Raw genomic sequence first — 6,795 nt, 5'->3', positions numbered from 1 at the left:
CTAAATTGCTGGAATCGCGAATACCCACGCACTAAGCGGTACTGGCAGATGTGCAAAACATGTATGACAGCCATGTGCATCCAAAATTTGAAGCATATGGTATCTTTTTATTAACTTTCTTAAATTATTTTATTTTATTATTTTCCGCATGCAAGCTGAAACACCAAAGAGCGACAACACGCATGTGTTCAGTGCGGAGTTTGACATGGAGCACACTCTGCTGAGAAGTAGTTGGAGTAGAGGAAAGACTCCAAGATCAGGCAGAATGCGCGGCCCAATCTAGGAAGCTATGGGCAGAGGCATTTCAGTCTCTCCATCTTTCAAGTCCATAGTATAATTCTATACTCCAGCCTAGGCAACCATGTAAGCAACCCTCGTGCGCCCGCAGCTTTTGCAGAGTGCCACACGACCAGTGGCGTACCAACTAATTTTCGAGTGAGGGTGCAAGCCATCCCTATCTATCGGTCTACATATATATATGAGTAAGATTTTAGTGGCAAAAACAGGACCCCAGCCCTAACATTGGGGGGAAAAAAGCATTTTGTGCATTCGTTCGTACCTTTTGTGTGCTTATAGTATATATATATATATGTATGTAGTTTTAGAAACGAAGGTGCACACTAAGAAAATTGCATCTTTAATGTTTTTAACGTTTCGGCCGTGGCACGGCCTTTGTCAGGCCGTGCACCGGACCTACAGAACTTCTCATTGAATTATATATATATATACATACCCTATATATGTAGAGAGCGAAAGAGATGGGGATGGGTCGGGTGGTATTGGAAAGGATCTTCGCAGTATGTGCTGCCTGGGATTGCCCTGCCGTGACTACCGTGTCAGCTCAGACGCCACGCCAACAATGGAAGCCCTACTGCTGTAAACCTCTATATAATTTCCCCTTTGACTTGTGCAGTATATCTTTGTTTTTCATAAGGTTTACCACAAAGCCTGATACGGAGTGCTCCTGCCAAGGGTAGCAGAGCAAGCCGGCGCACAGCGTGGGTGGGAGGGGGTTAGGTAGGTGCCGCTTTAGCGGCCGCAGACCGATAAGCAATGACACATTATTTTATGTGTTAATGACATGTTGACTTATTGTAAAATATTCATTGGAGGTTATACAGAAGTTCATGATTAGGCGGAGCATACTCCGAGTGGGCCCAAGTGGCATGTACTGTAAACATCGCCTCCTTTGCGGATTACCCGATTGCCATTGCAATGAAAAATAAGGCTGAAGAATGCGTCAGTGAAAGTTACCTTTGCCATCGACAGATCTGGGACGGTATTCTGTAATTGTCCATCTAGTGGACATGTTCGTTTCGTCTGCTGCTGAAGTGCTGTCCCCTTCTCACGCGTACCCCAGCCCAGCCAATCAGTACTTCAGCAGCAGATGAAACAGACATGTCCTCTAGGTGGACACTTGCAGGTTACCCCCCCCCCCCTGGTTTTCAGTCGCACTTTACGAAACATTACAGTCTAGTGTTACCAATATTTTCTGAAGCATGTCACTGAAGTGAGACAAAAAGTAAAATTCTCGCTATAACTGAAGTTGATTTTAAGAACGCAGGTGTTTTGAAACACTCTAATATAAGCTATCATGAAGTGAGTTTACCTATGCAAAAAAGAGGTGAGGCGTGCAGACAGGACACAAGAGTAGAGAAGCTGCTTAGAGAAAGCCTTAGGTGATAGCATTATCAAGATATTTCGTTACGTTGATGATTACCTGATTTTCTGCAATAAGGAAGAATTCGATTCCACTGCTACCTCAGTAAGTGAGCAATTTAAACTTGATGGAGGAGGATTAAAGTTTACCAACGAATTTCCTCAGCGACGCATAATTCAGTTTCTTGACATTGCCTTGGTCTCCGAACAAAATCACGTTTGTTGGCAGTACTCCCCAAGATCTTCGAAGTCGTTGCTAAATTTTCAATCCAAGCATTCCAAAGTAGTAAAAAACGGAATTGCCATGTCGTGCCTTGAGTCTTCTCTCACCAGATCCTGCATGCACAAAATGAGCGCCAGTTTTAATGCGCAGGTCCGGTGCCTATTAGAAGCAGGTTATCCTACTGTGGCAGTGGCCACTGTGGCTGAGCGCCTAAAGAAGTCTATTTCGAGGGGGGACGGACGTCATTACAGAAAGCAGTAATAGCAAAAAAAGAGTAGTGGCTATTCCGCACATTCATTCAGTGTCGCACAGGCTTAAAAAAGTTGCAAGTAGATATGATGTTAATGTTGCTTTCACTGTTCCCAATAAGCTAGGTAAGATATGCGCTACCGAACAGAGGAAAAAGGAGCAGGTAAAAGGCAAAAAAAGAACAGATATTTGTCCAGTGAAGCACAATAAGAACGAGTTTTAGTGACTGTCGTATGGGTGTGGTTTATAAAATTCCCCTTAGCTGTGGCCAGTTCTGCTCGGGGCAAACAGGACGGTGTATCAATCATGGGCTAATGGAACATAAAAGGTCAACCGGTGGATCGCCTTCTAATCTTTCCCTACATTGCCAAGGTTGTGACTGCATGCCAGAGTTAGATGAATGCGCGATGTTGTACAGGCATAAGAATGAAGATATGTGTCTTATGGTAGAGGCATGGCATATCTATAATGGTAGAAGTGCGTGTGAGTCTGCCTTCGATTACTTTACATAAGGAAGAGATTGTGTGCCTTAATTGTTATCTCTCACGTAGACCGACACATGTACCCGACTGACACGTGGTGATACCATACCTGAGCTTGCGCAGATGAGTTTGTGTCTTCTTTTTTGGCCTCAGTGCTCCCTTCAGTTGATAGTCGGCGTTCGTGTTGTCCACTTCTCTACTCTTGTGTCCTGTCTGCACGCCTCACCTGTTTTTTGCATAATGAATCCTTACCAACTAGCTCAGCTTTCTGTCGTTCTGAGTTTACCTAGACGTGTCGTGTTGGTGTAATGTTCTTGCAGCTGAAGGAAATCAATGAATTTACCAGCAGGGTATAGGGCTACTTAGCCGAGGAGTTACGGAGTCTCCATCTGTCTGAAGCGCTTCCCTTGTGTAGTATGAGGGATCACATGGCGTGCTCCTCATAAGTTTGGCTTACGGCGCTCAGTAAAAACACCACACGGCAACCCTCCTGGACATTTCTCTAAGTACTCTCAAAGCAGGGGAAGTTTCTTACTGTCGAAATAGTAATCTTGGGCAAACAGAAAGCACAGAATCGTTTACAGACCATCTGTTTGCCGAATATGTACAGTGAACGCCACTGCCTGCGATCCAGTCTCCCGAACCGGCTTCTTGCGTGAAAGGTAGGCAAACGCTGAGAGCAAACTATGTGAAATATGTTCTTATAGAGGGCTTTCTGTATAACCAAATGGAGCATAACAGAATGAAGCCTCAGTGCAGCGATCGCACATGTTCGCAGCGACCGACTGGGTGTCTACATGCATGTAATGTTCCGCTTTCGTTGCGAGCGCGTTGTCGCACCGTGCCGTGAGCTTTAGGCCGCAGAATATGAGCATTTGACAGTACACAAGCAACCATTGTTGAGTGGACTCTATTAGAGTTGTTCAAAAATAATTTCGTTATAGAGACTTCGACGCCTACGCGTCTACTGTGATGTGCCGTCGCGATCGACGATTCAATCTTTATTTATTTTTTCTAAATTCTTGGATGTTTCAATATTATTTCTCAAGTTGCGTTGCGCTGAATGTTTACCGGTATTCTGCAGCATGCGATTTCCCGCTGCGTCTGTATTGTACGTAATCCAGTGTGTTAATTCATAACACGAACATAACCATATGCCATGCTTCTTTTAATGGGCTTCTTACCGCTTCCTTTCCATTCCACTGAACTTGCCAGTATCTAGCATGAACAAGTTCATAGCCCAAACTGTTATGACATTAGCGGGGCAGCGAGCGAGGGCGAGCGTCTCACTGCGAGTTTTCTGCAATATACTCGCTGAACATATGGCAGTCCCGGCGCCGTAGCAGAAATCTTCACGTCTATGCTTGCTGCATACCCGAGTTGTAGCCTATGGCTGTTTGCCGGTTCTAAGCGTTCTTGTCCTGGGCTACGTGTGAATAAAGTTGACACCGGAGGAGGAGGAGGAGGAAGTAAACTTTATTGCTCTAGAAAGAGTAATTCAGCGGTCCGGCCAGATGTCTTCCTCTTCTATTGGTTGATGACGATTTCCGGCCTGCATGGTTGGCGCCCCTATTCCAGGGCACCACTGAGTGTGGCTGCTCATCGGGCATGATCCACTAGCCTCCGTTGGAGGCTAGGGTCGCCGCTGGAGAGCACGCTCTCCCACTGCTCCGCACTCGGATTTTCTATTTTGTGGAATGCCTTATTCGTATTGCACTCCCATGTGATGTGATAAAGTGTGGGTATTGCGCCACACCACGGGCATGTGTCCGTGTATTGACTTGGGAACATTTTGCATAGTATATGTAAATTTGGGAAAGTTCCTGTCTGCAGCTTTCGCCAGTAAATTGCCTGTTGTTGAGTGAGTGTATTGCGAGGCGGGGGATATCTGATCCTCGTCCCTCTATGGTAATTTAGTATGTCAGAGTACGTTGGGATCACTGTCATGAAGTCCTCAGGATCTCTGTTTAGGTCCGCTCAGTTTGTATGCTCGCGAACGATCCTATCGACCCTTTGGTTGCCCTCAATCTCAGTGTGCCCCGGTACCCAAAAGATGGTGTGTCTAATGTGTTTATTCTGTTGGCCAGCGCGGCGGAAGATTCGGAGCGCTTTTTGACTGATTCTGCCGTTAATGTAGTTTCGGCATGCTTCCTTGGAGTCTGTTAGAACTATAAGGGATCTATTTGTGCGGTAGCCCTCCACAGCTGCTAGAGCAACAGCCATTTCCTCTCCCTCGGTTATCGTACAATCCCGTGCCGACGCGCAAGCGATTTCCCTATAGTCCGAGTCTATTACTGCCGCGATGACTCTTTGTTCTGTTACCCTTCGTTCTCGAGGATCTACCGCGGCGTCCGTGTATGCCGTGTTCGCCTTGGTTGCTAGGTATTTTTCTACATATTTTGCCCTAGCGTTCCGCCTGGCTGTGTGTAAATTCGGGTCCATGTTTCTTGGCAGGGACCCTACCTTGATGGTACTGCGATACTCATCGGATAGGTTTGCCGTTCTTTGTTCTTCCCTTTCAATTTCTTTGTGCCCCAGTTTTTTTAGGAGCTTTCTGCACGTGGTAGTCTGCTGGAGTCTGAGTAGCTGCGACCCTAATTGTGCTTTGAGCTCCTCGACCGTGTTGTGGAGTTCGAGGGCCAGCAGCTTCTCTGTCGAGGTGTTGGCCGGCAGGCGAAGCGCTGTTTTGAATGCTTTCCTTATGATGGCGTCGGCCTGGTCCCGTTCGCCTTTGTTTGTGTTGTAATATGGGAGGGCGTACGTAATCCGGCTGATTATGAGGCTCTTAACCAACTTGACTGTATCTTCCTCCTTCATGACGCTTCTTTTTTGCGAGATGCGGGTGATCATACGTGCCACCTGTGCTGTCGCTTGCTTGAGTAGGTTTATGGTGTGTGTGCAGCGTTGATTGCTCTGCACCCACATTCCCAGAATCCTGACGGCTTCTTTTTCTCGTATCTTTTGTCCTTCTAGGGTGACGCTGATTTGTTCATCCGAGCGTTTTCCTCTTCTGACTCGCAGGAGCTCTGACTTCTACGTCGAGCAGGCGAGGCCTCTTTCCCTAACACATTCTTCCACGCATGTTGCTGCGGCTTGTAGTCGTTCTTCTTTTTGGCTGAGAGAGCCTTGGTTAGTCCAGACGGTGATATTGTCGGCATAAATGGTGTGATGTATGCCGTCGATCTCTTCCAGCTTCCGGGCTATCCCAATCATTTCAATGTTGAAAAGGATCGGTGAGATCACGGATCCCTGTGGGGTTCCTTTGTTAGGCGTGTGGAACTTGTCTGTCCGCAGGTCTCCTAACCCCACCTTGGCTGTTCTGTTTGATAGGAACGCTGTCACGTAGCCGTGGATTCTTCGTCCGCTGTTGAGATCGTCCAGTCCCTTGAGGATGGCCGCGTGGCTGACGTTGTCGAATGCTCCTTTGACATCGAGTGCCATTATTATGTTTTCTCCGTTGTAGGGGATGTTGCTTAGAACCCCCCCTTTAATTTGTGGTAGGACGACTTGGGTTGATAATTTGGTGCGAAAGCCGAACATACTGTGGGGATACAGATCTTCATCTTCCATGTATTGTTGTAGCCTCCTTGTCGCGGTTCGCTCGTACAACTTGCCAAGGCACGAAGAGAGTGATATCGGCCGTAGGTTTTCTACTAGCAGCTGTTTTGCTGGCTTGGGGGTCATAACTCCTTCCGCATGTTTCCATTCCTCTGGCAGTGTCCCAGCTTCCCTATGTGTGTTGAGGAAGTTCGTCAGCTGTGTGACCGCCTCATCACTAAGGTTGCGGATTAGTGCGTTCCTAATCTTGTCCGCACCTGCTGCTGTGTTCCGGGTTGATGCCTTAACTGCTGCGAAAACTTCCTCCCTGGTGATGGGTCTGTCTAGGTCGGGGTTTTCTTCGCCTCGGTATCTCTCCGTGTACGCTTCGGGTTTATCTTGCCCGTAGCACTTTACACGGACTTTTTCCAGTAGCTCTTCTTCTGTCCCTTCAAATCGGTGTACTAGTCTTTGGATGGCCTTGTTACTTTCTCACTTAGTCTTCGTTGGGTCCATTAGAGCCTTGAGGATACGTCAGGTCTTTGCGGTTCTGTTGCGTACGTCCGGCACTGCGGCACCGAACAGTAGCCTACCATGCTGCACGCTTCCAAAGGCAGCCGCTACCTATAATAATGCTTTCAAATG

This window comes from Dermacentor andersoni, chromosome 1 (assembly GCF_023375885.2).
Source record: "Dermacentor andersoni chromosome 1, qqDerAnde1_hic_scaffold, whole genome shotgun sequence".
NCBI classification, from domain to species: domain Eukaryota; kingdom Metazoa; phylum Arthropoda; class Arachnida; order Ixodida; family Ixodidae; genus Dermacentor; species Dermacentor andersoni.
This window is presented reverse-complemented; position numbering follows the sequence as displayed.